The sequence below is a fragment of the Myxocyprinus asiaticus genome, chromosome 5, assembly GCF_019703515.2.
Source record: "Myxocyprinus asiaticus isolate MX2 ecotype Aquarium Trade chromosome 5, UBuf_Myxa_2, whole genome shotgun sequence".
NCBI classification, from domain to species: domain Eukaryota; kingdom Metazoa; phylum Chordata; class Actinopteri; order Cypriniformes; family Catostomidae; genus Myxocyprinus; species Myxocyprinus asiaticus.
In genome coordinates, this window is record NC_059348.1 from 46,309,131 (window position 1) to 46,329,201 (window position 20,071).

Here is a 20,071-nt window from a genome sequence, read left to right on the forward strand (position 1 = left end):
CATGTCTCACAGTTGTCTGATTCTTCATTTGTCTCATTACTTAAAGGTGCAATATGTAAAAATGTTCATGTAATATTTGCCCTTTTTTGCCAATGTGTGAACGGCTTGTAATGCAACTTAAAAAATGAGCCCTTCCCGGACTTCCTAGGTTGCCTATTAAAGCCTGTAGACTGATTTTCATGCGAAGGGAGTGGGTCGCTTTTGCCGGGAAAATCCAAAGGATGTGACGTTTATGCGTGCTCCCGAGAGCCTTGCCTCAGACAGTAATCGTTTCTCTTCTGCTATTCAACAGTGACAACAAACTGCAACACTAGGTAACATTATCTTAGAGATGGAATCCAGCAAACGTCCGGCTCCCAGCACAACACCGACTCCTACACAAACTCAGAGTAAGCCAAAAAAAAACAAAACAAAACAAAAAAATTTATCAACTGAATCCCATCTGGCTAAGTGGGAACGTGATCGTGGTCGAGCGAAAACTAGAGTGAACATCGGCAGGGCATTAGATTCCTGGAGGGACCTTCGTTCGGTTTTGGGGATCAAAACCGACCCTGAATTGGCATTCTTCTTACTGGACAGGTAAGCTTACATAACTGCAAATCATGTGAAATATAGTACCATGGGGATTGATCTGTGTAATTTTAGCTAAACTACAATAGCACATGAAATGAATGCTAGACAATGTTCAAGATAATGAAAAAAGACCCATTCATTAGTGTAACGTAACTTGGTTATACAGAAAATATATACATTCTATTATTATAAAGTAGTATCACATCGATATATCAAAACGACAGTTGTGATGGAATCACATCAATTCTGAATTGTGTCAACATATTTATAATGTACAGTCTATTTTATAAACAGCTACTGTCATCATCCACCAAATTTAGCTAACAGATACTGATAAAGCTGGCTAGCTAGCTAACGCAGACATAGGCTATCATATAAATGCAGTCAAATGTATCATGCAAAGAAAAGTGATTACTTCAAATTGCAGTCTCACATAGTCAAACCTATATCCACACTTTGTTTTAGCCCTGTTCCAGCACTGGAGGGTCAAATATAATATACAGTCTCAAGTTTGTAGTAAAACAATCATAACTGTGTAATTTTAATTATGCTACCTCATCTGTCAGCATGATGTCGGTGAATCACGTTCAGTCTCTTTGTACGTTACGTAATTGTTTTGATCGATGCTCGCTCACTCGCATACCTATAGAGCGCCAGCACGAGCAACAGGTAGCTGGCTGCAGTTCACTTAACGGCCACAGGTGTCATTAATAACTAGGGTTTCTGAATCTTACATACTGCACCTTTAACCTTATTGTTTACACACAAACAGACAGACAGACACACACACTGACAGCGATTCATAGAGAGTGCAAATGTTTGGCTTGCTAATAGTAGGCCTCTTTTTCCACCCAGCCTACAAATAAAGAGAAAGAGAGCAAAGTCCATTAAATGAATAAAAAATACAGAATAAAGCCCTATTCACATGGATTCAATAACTTGTCTTTTTTTTTTCCTTTGTAATATTGCTGTATTGTGTCTTGAATTTTGAACTTATAGTAGGCCTAATATTAGCAAACTCATAGCGGCATCTAACATACAGTATGTAATCATTTTACTCACCTCCAGGATTTCGGCGCAGGATTAATTTACGGATCTCGTCGTAAACAAAATTAGCAGACTGTACGGGAATGCACAGAACCACCACATCATCCTGCAAAAGCCAAGAAAATTAGCTCTTCTAGAGAGCAGAAGATACAAGACTACACACTCTATGTTTGTGATTGTGTGTGTGTGTGTGTGTGTGTGTGTCTTACTTGAATGGGTACATCCTCAGGGCAATGTCTATGCCAGGGCAGTAGGACTGGAAGGCTGCCAAAGCCGTCTCAGTAAACAGGCCAAAAATGAGAATCCTGTTCCTATAAAATCAAAGGTTAGAGAACAGCCTTTAACAAAGACGTAGGCAAATACCACCCTCTTGAATTAACCACCAATCCTTCACACATACACACAAAGACTGACTTCATGCCCTGCTGGAAGACGGTATTCCTGCGTGTATTGCAGATGATGAGATCGGCCCAGTGCACCACAACGATGTTGGCGAAGAACGAGGTGTGACAGATGAACTCGATGACCTCACACTGCTCATAAGTCTGCAACAAACACCTAATATACAGCATATCTGAACAGATGCTTAAAGATGACATTTTGTTTTTTTATCTCTTTTTCTCCCCAATTTGGAATGCCCAATTCCCACTAATTAGTAAGTCCTCGTGGTGGCACGGTTACTCACCTCAATCCGGGTGGCGGAGGACAAGTCTCAGTTGCCTCCGCTTCTGACACCGTCAATCCGCGCATCTAATCACGTGGCTCATTGTGCATGACACTGTGGAGACTCCCAGCATGTGGAGGCTCATGCTACTCTCCGCGATCCACACACAACTTACCACGCGCCCCATTGAGCTCGAGAACCACTAATCATGACCACGAGGAGGTTACCCCATGTGACTCTACCCTCCCTAGCAACCGGGCCAATTTGGTTGCTTAGGAGACCTGTCTGGAGTCACTCAGCACACCCTGGATTTGAACTCATGACTCCAGGGTTGGTAGTCAGCGTCAATACTCGCCTCCCAGTGCCTGAATCATGCCTACACATACAAGTAAACACCCACACTTGAACTTGTGAGATTCACAGGTAAACATTTATACATTAAGACAGTGCTACTTTTTAATTTTACACTCCTATAGCATGAAAGAGCAATGTTATTTCATAAGGTTATATATTCAGTTTATTTGAGGCTTCAATCAAAAACGACATCTGCAATTCTTCACACACTACAAAGTTTACAAGTATTTACAGCTTTAAATGGCACATGTGTGCATTCATTGATATTTGTGTGCAAGTGCATATGAGACTGACCGATCTGTCAATAAGCCATTCTGATGAGCCTCTCATTCACCAGTTTTGGGATTTCAGGGCTGGCGCTACATAATGTCACTCTCTGCAGACTTGTATGCTTGTATGCTAGAGAGATCACAGGAACCTGAGAGAGAAAAGCAACAATGGACAAATATGGACACATTTAAAAATATATATAATACAAAAAATATATAATACTTGGAGAGGTACATATGTTAGATATGTCTAACATTTCACAGAGAGATATTATTTTGTACCCTATATTCACCACAGTGACCCTCAAAATGGATGCGTGGGTGTGAGTTATTTTATGTCCGGTGCCTGAGGGTGGTCTCACACTCAGCAGGAACTGGCAGTATGACCGAATGCACACACGTGTGAGTAGGTGTATCTCATCATGTCAGTGCCGAGGTCGATGCAAAGGATGGTGACAGTGCCCAGGGGCAGCGGTACACTGGCGATGATGAAGAGCAGGAAGAGTGTGATCTCTGGGATGTTGCTGGTCAGAGTGTATGCAATCGACTTGTACAGGTTATCAAAGATCAGACAACCTAAGACAAACAGTCTCGTTAAATGTATTTTATTTGTATTCCAATTTTATTGTATTTTATTTTGATTAGTACTATTATTATTATTTTTTATTATTTTTAATAATGTAAATGGTTTTTGTATTTATATTGATGTTTAGGCAATATTGTGTGTAAACAACACTTTCTTAAGATATTGAGAAATTAAGGGAAAAGATTTTAGTATCATGTTTAAAGGTGTTGTAAATGATTTCAGTGCTAATGTCTACCATTTTACTCCAAGTAGATCTGTCTGCATCCCGCAAGAGGACAAGGAACACTCACTACACTACACACCCACTCCAAGTAATGCCCTCCTCGGATCATTAAGCGATTCTATTTGTTAAAAGAACTATTAAAATCCTATACAGTCGCTGTATGATTCATGTTGTTTTAACTGTGTAAATATAATAAAGAATAACTTAAAATTATATGTGGCATTTCGTATTATTAAACCGAAGATATAAATGTTAAAATGTAACATTTCTCTATTCTGTTTTCTCCAGTTAGCTCACAAGCTAACCGGTTACCCTAATAGTTTAGCATACCACTAGCTTCTTGTCCTCTTCATTTTCATCATATTTCTCCTCACTGTCCCCACCTAGTGATAAGATGGTATGATTCTATTCAGTAGAACTCTTAAGTTGCAGTATATACAAAATTCAAAATTTTTTTTTTTAAATTCTCCCAAATTTGGAATGCCCAATTCGCAATGCGCTCTAGATCCTCGTGGTGGCGTAGTGACTCGCCTCAATCAGGGTGGTGTAGGACGAATCTCAGTTGCCTCCGTGTCTGAGACGTCAATCCATGCATCTTATCACATGGCTTGTTGAGCGCGTTACCGCAGAGACATAGCGCGTGTGGAGGCTTCATGCTATTCTCTGCGGCATCCACACACAACTCACCATGCGCCCCACCGAGAGCGAACCACATTATAGCGACCACGAGGAGGTTACACCATGTGACTCTACCCTCCCTAACAACCGGGCCAGTTTAGTTGCTTAGGAGACCTGGCTGGAGTCACTCAGCAAAATTTGTATTTTTTAACATTGTGGGTAGGGTTAGGTGTAGGGTTGCTGCAGGACTCCAAAAAAACACAACAAACACAGTGGATAAACGTTACATCCAACTGTTGCAACACTTGAGCATTTCCCTGGTTATTTGAAGGGGGTGTAACTTGTAGTGGGCGTGTCATGTAGTAGTCTTGCAGGACGCAGAAAGACCTTCTCTTGTACTTTTACAATCTTCAAGCCAGAGACTGTTTAGCCTGAGAGGAACCACCCAATATGGCGGGTGTAGAAAAGGAAGTTACAGTTACCAACTTACAGGTAAAAGAGCCAATTACCTTTCAGATACAGACATCACCTGTCAAATAACTCAAGAATGTGCATACACATTAGCTGAGACAGCCTGAAAATATAGCGTTTTTTAGCTTGATCTGAGCTAAAGAAGCACAATCTATAATACAATTTAAGTCAGATTTTACTGCTGATTTGTAATACGTTATTTGACTGTAAGCCAACCGTATTGGAGATTTCATTCTTTCCCCATACAAGTTGATAGGAGCTGTGCTTTTATGCCGCTTATGTCCATAGAAAATTGCTGCCTGGGAGTGTTCACAAGATGCCAGCCAAGATGCCGGATGATGGATGGATGGATGGGTATGATGAAAGGATGAATGAATGAAGAGGATTGACAGAGATGCAGAATGAATGAATGAATGAATAAATTAATGAAGAGGATGATGGATGGATGTATGGATGAATGAAAGGGACTTTTATTCAAGCACAGGACCTTTCTCCAAAACTCCACCCCCCCAAAGACATGTAAGTCAATCTGATCTGAATGTGCAAAATGATTTGACTGGCAGAGAGTTTCTGACACACACACACACACACACACACACACACACACACACACACACACACACACACACACAAAGAGCAGGCTGGTTCCCTGACTCTTGTTTGCTGTTTACAGGGCCACCTATTTCAGTGATATTTTTCTGGTAGCAGGGACATTGTAAGTGTGGTATTAAAAAAAAGAAAAGAAAAAATGCTTCGCCCACTATTTCTTTTGGCCTAATCCTTTTATTCCTTCTCTTTTTAGTTTTTTGTCTGTTCCTGGAAGTTGATGTCATCCCTACCCTCTCCCTCTTTTGATCCCTCTCTCACATTCCTCCACTCCAGTAACAATTGAAGCAAAGTTGTCATCCAGCAGGATCATGTCAGCAGCTTGCTTGGAGACGTCTGACCCCACGATTCCCATGGCAACACCAATGTCAGCCTTTCTTCAGAGCAGGAGAGTCATTCACCCCATCACCTGTCACTGCCACAATGGCACACTGTGACCACAGTCAGTCAGAATTTGAGAGAAAGAATCAAAGACCAGTAACCACATCAGAATGAGAATCCAATGTTCTGTCACAGGGAAAGAGTTTTTACCCAAACAGAATCAAAGACAAGTCATCCAGTTAGAATAAAAAAATTCGTTAAATGTGCGCTAATGTTTAATCCTCTCTTTTATCAGCTCAGTTGTAGCCTGTCACATGCAGTTTGGGAATGTTTAATATGTTTAATATATATGTGAAATCTGAAAAGTGTGTGTATGTGTTAAACAAAATGAAAACAAAGAGCAAATCATTTTGGTTGCAAGTTCTTCCACTGATACAGCATCTCCATGTATATTTATTTGTTGTGGGATTCTTGTGTTGTTTGGTTAAGAAGCATCTGCAAAAAAACATTGTAAGTGTGAAAGTTTATTCAGAAGACCTGATGTTTGAATCTAGTGAGATAACGCTTTTAAAAAGTGATGTTTTAACTCTTCCCCACACACCTGTCTTTGGCAGCCCTCCACAATAATGAGTTTTTGTTGAAGTGAAGTGCGAGCAAACACAATCTCTGTGTGGTTCCTCAGAATATCATCCAGATACTCAGAACTCATATCCTTCAGGTCTGAACCGTGAATTGCACAGGCCTTAGTGTCTCTAAAACACACACATACACTTAACAGTGCCTAGTTCCATTATCTGTGAGGAAGCAATAAAAGCAGACAAAAACCCATTCTACTAGATTTAGTTTACACGCGCACGCATGTACACCCTTAATCTCAAGCAAACACACAACAAAGACACACACACAGACCGTGGGTTGTCTTGGCTTAGTGGTATATTAAGTCTTTCAGTGATATCCTCCATTGTCTCATTGCCCTCTGAGATGATGCCGACACCTTTAGCAATGGCCTTGGCAGTTGTGGGATGGTCATCGGTTACCATGATAACCTGTGAAAATGGAATTTGGTCACAGATGACTGGGAGTGAATTAATACAACTTTACGAGCAACTGAAAACAAAATGTGAAGAGAAAGATGGATGGATGGATAAAGGTGCCAAATGAAGGAGTGAGTGATTGAATGATGGATGCTTAAATATGCTGAATGAATGAAGAGGATGATGGATGGATGAAAGGATGGATGAACACTGACTGAATGAATGAATGAAAAGGATGATGGATGGATGAGTATGATGGATGGAAAAACACTGAATGAATGAAAAGGATTGATGGATGGATAAATACGCTGAATGAATAAATAAATTAATGAATGAAGAGAATGATGGATTGATGGATAAAGATACTGAATTAATTAAAGAAGAGGATGATGTGACTCCAGCCAGGTCTCCTAAGCAACCAAATTGACCCGGTTGCTAGGGAGGATAGAGTCACATGGGGTAACCTCCTCGTGGTCGCGATTAGTGGTTCTCGCTCTCAGTGGGGCACGTGGTAAGTTGTGCTTGGATCACAGAGAGTAGCATGAGCCTCCACAATCTGTGAGTCTCCACGGTGTCATGCACAGCGAGCCACGTGATAAAATGCACGGATTGACTGTCTCAGAAGCGGAGGCAACTGAGACTTATCATCCACCACCCGGATTGAGGTGAGTAACCACGCCACCATGAGGACCTACTAAGTAGTGGGAATTGGGCATTCCAAATTGGGGAGAAAAAGGGGATAAAATAAAAAAAAAAAGGAAGAAGAGGATGATGGATGTATAGATGGATGGCTAAACACACATGAATGAATGAATGAATGAATGAATGAATGAAGAGGATAATTAATTATGCATGAACACTAAATTAAATGAATGAAGAGTATAATGGATGGATAGATGGATGAGTATATTGGATGGATTAATGGATGATGTATAAACACTGAATGAATGAACAAATTAATGAATAAAGAGGATGATGGTGGAATGAATGATGAGTATGATAGATAGATGAATAAACACTGAATGAATGAATGAAGGCATTGATGGATCGATGAAACCTTTAAACTGATACCTTAATCCCAGCAGAATGGCACTTGCCGACAGCGTCTAGCACTGCAGCTCGGGGAGGATCAATCATGGAGATTAAACCCAGAAAACAGAGCTGATTGATGGGGAAATTCACATCGTCAGAGTCAAACTCAATCCCCCTCGGGAACTGATAGGGAGACAGGTATAGGTGACAGAACCATGAAGGAGAAAGGCCAGAGAATTATATATAAAAGAAAAAACATACTCAGAACTCTCTCGCCAAGCCCACCCAGCTCCATGTAAGCTCCCTGAAATGCATCCTTCCAGTCCTCGTCCATTGGAAGTTCCTCACCATTGATCATTATGGAACTGCACCTGCATTACAAATAATCAGAGCTACTGGTCAGCTATAAACAAATATAGCTAATGTCACAAATGACAGCTATTGATCAGCAATAAGAATGATAATGTATTGCCAGTATTCACAGATACTGATCAGTAATTAGATTCTTCAATAGATTCTCTGAATTGAGATTTTATAGATTTTCTGTATTGAGGTCTGATGTTGATAACCTGTCCAAGATCCTCTCTAGAGCTCCTTTCATCACAAGCAGGTGTCCAGTGGGACTGTCCTCCAACTCATGAAGAGAAAGCTGAGGAAGAGCAAGAGAGATTATTTTCATTTTTGGGGGGAAACATCCCTTTTTTGTTGCTTTATTACTTTGTGTCTGGTTAGAACACAGTGTTAACCATTACATTATGTCCGCACCAGGGTCAGAAATTAATGGGGTCTCAGGGCAAAAATGGTACAAAAAGTGACAAAAATGAACTCAAAATTCATAGGGGCATAGTGGGTGGTACATATTATAGGCATGGTGGGACTTGAAATATGAGATTTCCCATAAAATATGAGATCTGATTATTCAGATTTTATGTTAATGAATGGATTAAAATTAAGTGTTCGGGGGAGCCTGGGTAGCTCAGCGAGTATTGACGCTGACTACCACCCCTGGAGTCACGAGTTCAAATCCAGGGCATGCTGAGTGACTCCAGCCAGGTCTCCTAAGCAACCAAATTGGCCCGGTTGCTAGGGAGGGTAGAGTCACATGGGGTAACCTCCTCGTGGTCACAATTAGGGGTTCTCACTGTCAATGTGGCGTGTGGTAAATTGTGCATGGATCACGGAGAGTAGCATGAGCCTTCCATGCTGTGAGTCTCCGTGGTGTCATGCACATTGAGCCACGTGATAAGATGCGCGGATTGACTGTCTCAGAAGCTGAGGCAACTGTTCTGTTAAAATAGCTAACTGGTTCCCTGGCAAATCTATTATCTCACATCACTGGTTCTTATCATTATTCCAGACAGTATGGTCATTAGAACTCTTTCTCTAACTTGACTGATGACCTAATCTTCCACTGTCATTTGATTGATATGTAGACCTCAAAGCATTCTAGCCTGATTGATCCTCGGTGGTGTCAGCCTCGTGGATCTGATTGTCAAACCACATGTGAGCAATGGTCATCCAGTTCTGAGTCAGGGTTCCAGTTTTATCAGAGCAGATGGTGGACATGGCCACAGCCTCGAGATTCTTCACCAGACAGTTCTTACGAGCCATCCGCTTCACAGTTAGAGTCAAACACACCTGAGACAGAGACAGGATTGCATGGAGTGGAAAAATGGCAATGTTTTATTGTTTTAATGGTGCTGTATGCTTCCGTATGTGTTCTCTCACAGTGACAGTAGCGAGCAGGCAACATTGGCAACAATGAGGCCAATGAGGAAGACAACGGCCTCCAGCCAGGTGTAGCCCAGAATGAGTGACAGGATGAAGAAGGACACGCCCAGGAAGATGGCCACACCTGTGATGATGTGAATGAAGTGCTCGATCTCCATGTTGATGGGTGTCTGACCCACTTCCAGACCAATGCCAGAGTCACAATGCGACCCATCACTGTGCGATAACCTGTGGCGATCACAATATCGTGGGCTGTGCCTACACATACACAGACAAAGAAACAAATTAATGAATGAAACTAATTAGAGTAAGAGAGTGCTGAAAGAGTGAACAAAACAAAACAAAACAAATATGAATGAATGACTGACTGACTGAATGAATGAATGAATGAACAAATTAATTAATGAACCAATCAACAAACCAACCAATCAATGAATGAATGAAGAAGGCACTGACCCTCAACACAGTTGGTGGAGAAGAAGCTGATGTTTCTGGTCTCCAGGTGATTTTCATGTGTGAACTCAGGAGAACGGGTCTGAGGTTCTGACTCTCCAGTGAGAAAGGAGTTATCCACCTGAGACAGACAAAAAGAAGGAAATGGAGAGGAGGGGAACAGATGCCTTCTTTTTAAATGAGGCGTATCTCAGCTCTGTTGCAAAGACTACCTGCTGATAATAAGCTGATATCAGATCACATTGTAGATCTATCTATGTCTGTCTCGCTCACTCTCTTTCACTTTACCTTGCAGCCGCTGGAGGAGATGATCTGCAGGTCTGCTGGGATTCTGTCTCCACCCTTGATCTCCACCAGATCTCCTTGAAACACCTCCTCTGCATTTATCTGAAGCTTCTCACCCTCTCGAATCACCAGAGCTTACTGAGAAAGAAAGAAAGAAAGAAAGAAAGAAAGAAAGAAAGAAAGAAAGAAAGAGAAAACTTCTGAAAATCAAGATATTCAAACTTACATTCAGACCTAGTTATTATTTTGGAAGAGGTCCTCATAGCAACTAGCAGGGTATAAGCAGTATTAGCATGGCATAAGCTTTCTAATATAAGTGGGCTATTAATTGTTAAAAAAGGGTTTACACAAATGTATATAAATAATATACAATTTCTCCATTATTTGTTTGTTTTGGCGATATTGAAGCATTTTTATGCCATTTTATCATAATTTTTTAAAGGGGTCATGGCATGCTTTTTTCCTTATGTTCAATTCTAATATTAGTACAGTTTTTAGCACAAAAAACAGTCATATGTTTGTAAAACATGATCATTTTCCACCCTCAATTTGAACGTCTTTCAGATATGCTTGGTTTTGATGCTGCTTGTCCTTTAACATCCACTGTTATGACTGGCCCTCTGCTCTTGACTGACCTGCTCTCTCCCTGCCATCTCAATGCTCAACACTGCTGGGTGGGCTTCAGAAATGATAAGGTAAAGCTTTTGATGTGTTGTTGTGGAGGTGGAAGAAGTTTTGATTTCCGAAACTTACAGTATGTTTTTATAATATAATTACTCCTATATGTCAAAAGATCAAGGAAAATTAGATTCCTCATTTCATGACCCCTTTAAAGCTTATGGTTTCGGTTTGGGATTTGGAATGACATAGCAGTTATCATACTGACCAGAGGCATCATGTTTTTGAAAGAGTCCATGATCCTGGAGCTTTTGGCTTCTTGATAATAGGAGAAGCAGCCTGTAATGATGACCACTGCAGAAAGCACCACACCCAGATACAACTGCTGTAAACCGAGAGAGAAACAAAGTTCAGGGGTCAAGGGGTTTCAAACTACTTTCACTAGGACAGACAGACAGACAGACAGACAGGCAGAAAGACAGATAGATAGATAGATAGATAGATGCTGTCATAAGCCATTTACAAAACAAAATAAATAAATACTAGTAAATGCAATTCTGTGAAGTTAAAGTAATTGAAGTTAAAACAGGCACAGTTAAATGATCTTTAACTACACACTTTCATTTATCACTGACCCTAAACTGTCCCACGAGCAGCTGGGAGTCCAGTTTACAAACTGGGGCTCATTCATCATACTGGATATGGGGCAGCACCAGAACCAAAGGTACATGCATCTAACTCAGTCGCCAAAAATGCACTCTGGTGAAGTGAGACCAATTTAACTGATCATTTTTGTTGTTAATTTTGTTTTTTAATCGGCTTAGCTTTACAAATTTAAAAAAACTTTGTAACAGGGTTCTTACGATGGGCAAGGAGGCGGCGGGAACCGGCAGAACAGTCAACATAACTTTAATGACATAAAGAAACTGAAACATAACATAAAACACACAGACATGCACACACACAGCATTCATGTGTGTGTGTCTCTCTCTCTCAAACTGGCACCTCGGCTCATCTTTATCCCCCTCCTGGCTGATTGGTCAATTCAGCACCAGGTGTGCGTCCTCACGGCCCGACCATGCCCTCCTCCTCGTCACACTCCTCCAATGCCCGATTCAGGCCGGGGATTCCTCCGGCGTGACGTAATCCCCTCCCCTCCATTCCTGGAGGGGAGGTGTTGCCCTTCCGGCCGTCCTTCTGCTTACAGGTCTTCCCCGCCTCTCTGGAGCCCTGGGAGAGACGAGGGGAGGGAGAGGGGAGAGGGAAAGAGCAAGGGGGAGGAACAGAGAGAGAGAGATAGAGAGGAGAGAGAAAAACTCACTCGCCGGTCCCCGGACACGCCGTCGCCTGGTCCTCAACCACTCCTCCACACTCTGGCGGACGACAGCTGCTCCTCCCCTGGTGGATGGCAGCGAGTCCTCCGACCCCTGGCAGACGATCACGGCTCCTCCGCTTCCTGGCAGATGACAGCAGTTCCTCTGACTCCCGGCGGCCGGCAGTGACTCCTCCATACCCTGGTGGATGGCTGCGGCTCCTCTGCTTCCCGGCGGACAGCAGCGGCAAGGACTCCATGACAGTGCATCCCTCCTCCTTCCCGGGTTTCGGCACCAGTGTAATGGGGTTCTTTTTTTTTTTATCCCCCTTTTCTCCCAATTTGGAATGCCCAATGCCCACTACATAGTAGGTCCTCGTGGTGGCACGATTACTCACCTCAATCCAGATGGTGGAGGTCAAGACTAGTTGCCTCCACTTCTGAGACCATCATTCCACACATCTTATCACATGGCTCATCGTGCATGACACCGCAGAGACTCCGCATGTGGAGGCTCATGCTATCTCCGCGATCCACTCACAACTTACCACGCACCCCATTGAGAGTGAGAACCACTAATCATGACCACAAGGAGGTTACCCCATGTGACTCTACCCTCCCTAACAACCGGGCCAATTTGGTTGCTTAGGAGACCTGGCTGGAGTCACTCAGCACAACCTGGATTCAAACTCGCTACTCCAGGGGTGGTAGTCAGCATCAATACTTGCTGAGCTACCCAGGCCCCCATAATGGGGTTCTTACAATGGGCAAGGAGATGGGAACCGGCAGAACAGTCAACATAACTTTAATGACATAAATAAACTGAAACATAACATAAAACACACAGACATGCACACACACAGCGGCCACGTGTGTGTCTCTCTCTCTCTTTCTCAAACTGGCACCTCCGGCTCGTCTTTATCCCCCTCCCAGCTGATTAGAATAATTCAGTGCCAGGCATGCGTCCTCACGGCCCGAACACGCCCTCCTCCTCATAACAAACGTATAAGGCCAGATGCCAAGAGATTTGTAAAATTGATTTTTAGAGTGAATCTAACAGATGCAAAGGTAAGAGAAAGTTTTATTTCACATAAGGACAAACATATGGGTATTTTTTCTGCTTGTTGTGATATATAAATGTTGTTTATCAAGTATGACTAATTGGTGCCATCAGAATCTCCCAGGCTTGGTTCAGCTCAATGTACAAATTGCAATTTTAAATGTTAATTCTCACAAATTATTAATCTCACATTTAGTTAAAAATATTTTTAAATGTGGAAAATGTACTTTAATATATCTAATCTATGTCTCAGGCACTTAAAAAATATTCACACAGACAAATATTCTGTAATGCTTGTACTTTTGCTTCAGAAAGCATTTTGGTTTTGGAAGAAGTGCTGAGATTTGCTAACCTGTTCATTCATTGTTTACCTAAAAAAAAATAAAAAAATAATAATAATAATAAATTACCAAAATACACAATGTTTCAGTAAAACATTTTTATACCAAACTCACTAATAAGAACCTACACTATATGGCCAAAAGTTTGTGGACACCCCCTTCTAATTAACGAATTTAAGAAAAATCTTAATGTTTCTTTATATAATGGCTTGGGCTTTGTGTGCTTCCAAATTTGTGGCAACTGTTTGGGGATAGCCCTTTTCTGTTCCAGCATGACAATGCCCCTGTGAACAAAGCGAGGTCCATAAAGAAATGGTTTACTGTGTCTGGCGTGGAAGAAATTGACTGGCCTGCACGAAGCCCAGACCTGAACCCCACTGATCACTTTTGGGGTGTACTGGAACAGCAACTGTAAGTCAGGCCCCATCGACCAACATCAGTTCCTGACCTCACTGATAGCCTTGTGTCTGAATGAGAGAAAATCCCTGCAGCCATGTTACTACATACAGTATAGTGGAAAGTCTTCCCAAAAGAGTGGAAGCTGTTATTACAGCAAAGGGGGAAATTGATGCCTAAGGTTTTGAAATCAAATGTTCATCAAGCACATATGGTGTCCACAAACTTTTGGCCATATAGTGTATATTTAAAGGTAAAATATGTAATTTCTGCAACACTAGCATCACCAAACAGAATTACAAATATAATGACTTCCCCCATCTGCTGTTGGTTGGACAGACAGATAGTCCCACCCCAAAGTAGCACTATTAGTTGGGTCAATGTTCTTTGTCTGGCTGGTTGGGATGCTTAATTACTCATAGTTCCCTCTGCATATTATACTGGGATAGGAGAAAGTATTTTCACATCCAAAAAATGACACACAAACTTTTTTTGCTCCACTTCTCAAATTTTTTCAACATGCCTGTTAAATACAACTTTAATCTTATTGGCTAGTTTAAACCTCTTTCATTCTTATTGGTTGGGTTGTAAACAGACTCACATTGTCATTGACTGGTTCTTCTACGGTGGCAGCCTGAATACTGTATGTAAAAAATCAGAGGACGGCACCGATCCACAGCAGGATGGAGAACCCTCCAAACAGCTGCTTACAGAACTTCACCCACTCTGGTGTGGTGGGCAGCCAGGTCAGTGCATTTCGACCATCAAGAGCCAGAATTTCCATGGCTCTCTTATGAGTCAAACCCTGATAGTGGAAAGAGATACAATTATCAAAGATTCCCTGCATCAACTCTGAAGACCATTAGAAGCAGTGTTTTTTTGAAGGTCACCAAAAATCTTATTCTGAATAAAATTATTCTTTGCATATTCTTGCATGCTAATAAATCAAATTTGGATAATAAAATTACAGAAACTACAGAATGTTGTTGATCAACAGCCAGAAGATTGGGCAGAGCTTGCCTTAAAGCCTCAGTAGTTGCAAGTGAGAAAGCTTTGGTTGAAGTCAAGCCTAAATCAAATGGAAAATGGCCTGGAATTGTTCATGACATATTTATGACTAAGTTCAGGCAGGAAACTCTGAATGGCGCAAACTGGTAGATTCTTTGAACTTTTAGCCAATCAGCTCGCTCACATGTGATATGTTGAGCCAATCGGCTCAGATGGTGTAAGCTGATAGTTCCTTTGACATGTAATCGGGTAGCCAATCAACTTGCATTCTCTCTCTTTGCCATTAACATTTAAATTTGCTCAGTTTGCCAGTAAGTCAGTTTCACTGCAACACGCTGCAAGAGCTTTCTCTGAAAAAGCTATTTGCTCAGATGCTTGCTGGGGCTTTTTCTTTTATCAGCTTGCACGGCAAGGTCTGCTTTTGGCCATGGCACATACAAGCGCGTCATTAACAAAGGTAAACCATAGCCAAACCAGGCACTGGAACACATCGCTAGTTTAAATCCACACATAGCTAAGTCACTAATGTAGTGGTTTCTGGTTTCAGGTGTACAGTAAGGCCCTTCAAACCCTTCATTGAAGGGGTGACATAAACTGAGATGGAAACAATATTCAAATTATGAAACGTTCTTTTCCCAGTTTATTTAACAATATTTGTGCATAAAATAAATAAATGCATTAAAATATATAAATATACAACTTCAGTGACAATTTAAATGTAATGTAGACCATAGATATTTTCGCATTGTTCCTGTTTGACGGAGTGTAAGCGGTCTGTGGCAGCCAATCAAAACTGCTCATTATCGCGCTGTAGCTCTACGTTACTGTGTCCCATTTCACAGGATATTTTAAAGGGTTCTGTAATTCATTTGTATTAGCAGAGTGACAGAAAATCTGACCACTCAAATGTACCATTTTCACCTTGGGGGTTGGACATCAGCAATCTGCACCTTCAGACTTCCGAGGAGAAGGAGTTTCACTTTGAATGCAATTCAGGAAAGTTTCACTTACAATGAACAGTGGGACATGTCCAGCTACAAGCAGAGCAAACAGCCTTAAATCCATGGTTGATTTACAGGGAAGAACCCAAATGACCGTCATTGAGTGCAGCATCTGAATAAAAAGGTATGCAAGAAACACAACTCTTGTTGTGTCTTGTCTTGTGTTTTTTTAAATGTGAAGCAGCATGTCCACATGCTTAACTCAGTGTGTCTGTGAATGTTCTAGCATTAGCAAGTCTCCGTTCTTGCTCTCAGGGTTGGGGAGCAACGAAATACATACAACTGGAATACGTATTTAAATACAAAATATAAGTAACTATATTCCACTACAGTTACAATTTAAATCATTGGTAATTAGAATACAGTTACATTCAAAAAGTATTTTGATTACTGAAGAGATTACTTTGCATTTTATTGTCATTTGTTTCATTTAATATTTAGTCCTTTCAGATGGAAAACATTTATACATATAAATGATGCGATCCAAAGTGCATTTGAACAGCGGTGAAACACTTTCTTATGATGTGTTACATTCATACGAGCAGATAGAGAAGTAAGTTTGAAGTAAGTTTGGAGCAGAAGAAATAGAAATAAACCTTGTGTAAATTGTCAGCTTTACGCTAAGCTAAAATGCTATTTCTAGCCATTTTACATGCACGTTACCAGGCACGATCATATTTTATTATCAAGAAAATTCATGTTAAATCATAATTTCTTTTTTTCTAGTAAGACCTTTGATATTAGGGCAAAAATCGTAATCTTGATAATAATTTTTGTATTCTTTTTCTGTAAAAATATCTAAAAATCCTTAAAACAAGATCAGTTTGATTTATCTTGTTTTAGAAACAACACTGCATAAGATATTTAGGTTTTTCTGAGAATGTATTTTTAATATGTGTATTTTGTCTTACTGTACTGACAGAGGTATTATAGACAAAACAAGTGAAAAAATCTACCAGTGCTGAAGAAGTAATCCAAAGTATTTAGAATACATTACTGACCTTGAGTAAGCTAATGGAATACATTACAAATTACATTTTACATCATGTATTCTGTAATCTGTAGTGCAATACATTTCAAAAGTAACCCTCCCAACCCTGCTTGCTCTGCATTAGCAGCAGCAGTGTAGTGGACCTAGTCCGCCAAGACCAATATCCAATCAATATGTCATACTCACATTAACATGCTAAATCTTTCAGAGAGTTGTCATAACTGTTTTTTATTTTATCTAAAGCTTAATAGACTAAATTATGTCAGAATATATTCTAAAGTCATGTCTTCTTGCTTATCCTTCTTACACTTTTTTATGATCTCTGAAGTCTTTTGAAAATGTAATTTATGTACTTAATGTTCTAAGGATAATCATGCAGTTTAAGAGATGTTTTTGCCTGTTATAAAATGCACATGAGCACACCGATTTTTGGCTGTTTTATAAGCAGAAGGCTGTGAGCTTGAATGCGCTGATGGGTAAAATGTCATCATAATAAAAAAACAAATCTAATTCATTATTGCAAATGTCGAGGGTCAAAGTTAAGATGACTCACTCTGGTAAGGTCAACTCCATAATGGCCGCTGACCTCGTCCAGAGACAGCTTATGATTGTCCTGTAGAAACACGCACGTACACAAATCAAACATACACTGATCAGCCACAACATTAAAACCACTGACAGGTGATGTGAATGACACTGATTATATCATTACAATGTCACCTGTCAAGGTGTGGGATATATTAGGCAGCAAGTGAACAGTCAGTTCTTGAATTTCATGTGTTGGAAGCAGGAAAAATGGGCAAGCGTAGGATCTGGGCGACTTTGACAAGGGCCAAATTGTGATGGCTAGATGTCTGGGTCAGAGCATCTCCAAAAAGGCAGCTCTTGTGGGGTGTTCCTGGTATGCAGTGGTTAGTACCTACCAAAAGAGGTCCAAGGAAGGATAACCGGTGACAGGGTTATGGGCGCCCAAGTCTCATTGATGCCCGTGGGGAGCGAAGGCTAGGCCGTCTGGTCCAATCCCACAAAAGAGCTACTGTAGCACAAATTGCTGAATAACTTAATGCTGGCCATGATAGAAAGATGTCAAAACACACAGTGCATCACAGCTTGCTGCGAATGTTGGCTGCGTAGTCGCAGACCGGTCAGAGTGCCCATGCTGACCCCTGCCCACTGCCAAATGCGCTTACAATGGGCATGTGAGCGTCAGAACTGAACCATGGAACAATGGAAGAAGGTGGCCTGGTCTGATGAATCACATTTTCTTTTAGATCATGTGGACGACCAGGTGCATGTGCCTCGTTCACCTGGGGAAGAGATGGCCACTGGATGCACTACGGGAAGAAGGCAAGCCGGCAGAAGCAGTGCGATGCTCTGGGCAATGTTCTGCTGGGAAATCTTGGGTCTTAGCATTCATGTGGATGTTACTTTGACAGGTACCACCTACCTAAAGATTGTTGCAGAACACAAACACCCCTTCATTGCAATGGTATTCCCTGATGGCAGTGGCCTCTTTCAGCTGGATAATGCACCCTGCCACACTGCAAAAATTGTTCAGGAATGGTTTGAGGAACATGACAAAGAGTTCAAGGTGTTGACTTGGCCTCCAAATTCCCCAGATCTCAATCCGATTGAGCATATATGGGATGTGCTAGACCAACAAGTCCGATCCATGGAGGCCCCACCTCGCAACTTATAGGACTTAAAGGATCTGCTGTTAACGTCTTGGTGCCAGATACCACAGGACACCTTCAGAGGTCTTGTGGAGTCCATGCCTCAGCGGGTCAGAGCTGTTTTGGCGACACGAGGGGGACCTACATGATATCACGATATATACTTCTTAAAATCTGAAATTAAATGTTACGTAAAGAAAATGAAGCCTATTTAGGAACATTAAACAAATTTGCATTATAACATTATTTTCAGCACATTTTCTGCCGAAATTCTCATTGCTGTTATACAAAAAAATCTCATACTCCTTACTGTAATGCAAGGAATTTATATATTATTTAAACTGTTTATTATTTATTTAAACTGTTAACTATTTATTTATGCTGATTTTAATAAAAAAAAATATAGTTTTGTTTGGACAGGAATAATTTGTTTATTGTATTACAGTAATGAGAATGAGATTTTTTTCACATTACAGCAATGACAATTTGAAGGTAAAATGTGCTTTACGGTACTGAAAACTGTGCAAGAATGAAAAAAAAATCTCTATATAAATATTTAGTATTGTTATAATTAATATTAAAGATATATTGTTAGGGTGCAGTATGACAGAAATTGTTTTGTGAGATTCACCCTCAAACTCTTTTTCTAAGATTAATCTTTCTTCCCCCCCCCCCCCCTCCTCTTTTGACACATACACACACTCCTATATAATCAGACAGTATTCATAGGAAATGCCCGTGTGATACTAACCCAATACATTATTTAAGTGTGCATGACACTAATAACAATGTGTGACAGAGAGTTGAAGAGAGAGAGAAAGACAGAAAGAATAACTGATGAAGCACACAGGAAGACACACTCACCCCTTTACTCATGTTCGCTGATAATGAATAAGTGACGCACAAATTTCTCCCACTCTCTCCTCACACGTGTGGAATACACTGGTGGCTTTTTTTGGAGGTAACATACCCTTCTCCACCTGGTAACACACACACACACACACAGCCTGTATTCTCCCCCCATTTGTGCCTCAGGGTAACCAGAAGCTCACTTCCCACCCCCTGCCCATACACACACACACACACACACACACACACAAAAACCCACCTCATGCCATGGAGAAGGAACTCTATGAACCTGCAACTGCGACTACTTGCCCCTCTCTCTCTCTCTCTCTCTCTTTCTCTCACACACATTTATGATTATCAGTTATTTTTACTGCCCAATTTTAGAGCAGGAGAAGTAGGAGAGGCTGAATTCTCTATCATCATGATTTGTTCATGTTGATCTGGCTTGAGGGTTTCTTTGACTTCTAAATCAGTCTTGAGACCGGGAACTGAAATGCCATCAATGTCTCAGCCAGATGAATTAAGAACTGGACCTTAGAGGAGGCAGCTGGTCTC

At 41.0% G+C, this 20,071-nt stretch overlaps 1 pseudogene; it reads right to left on the reverse strand.

Annotated features, from left to right (window-relative positions):
* Positions 1–1,400: 1,400 nt before the first annotated feature.
* On the reverse strand, positions 1,401–19,543 carry LOC127441211 (sodium/potassium-transporting ATPase subunit alpha-2-like; annotated as a pseudogene).
* Positions 19,544–20,071: the final 528 nt, after the last annotated feature.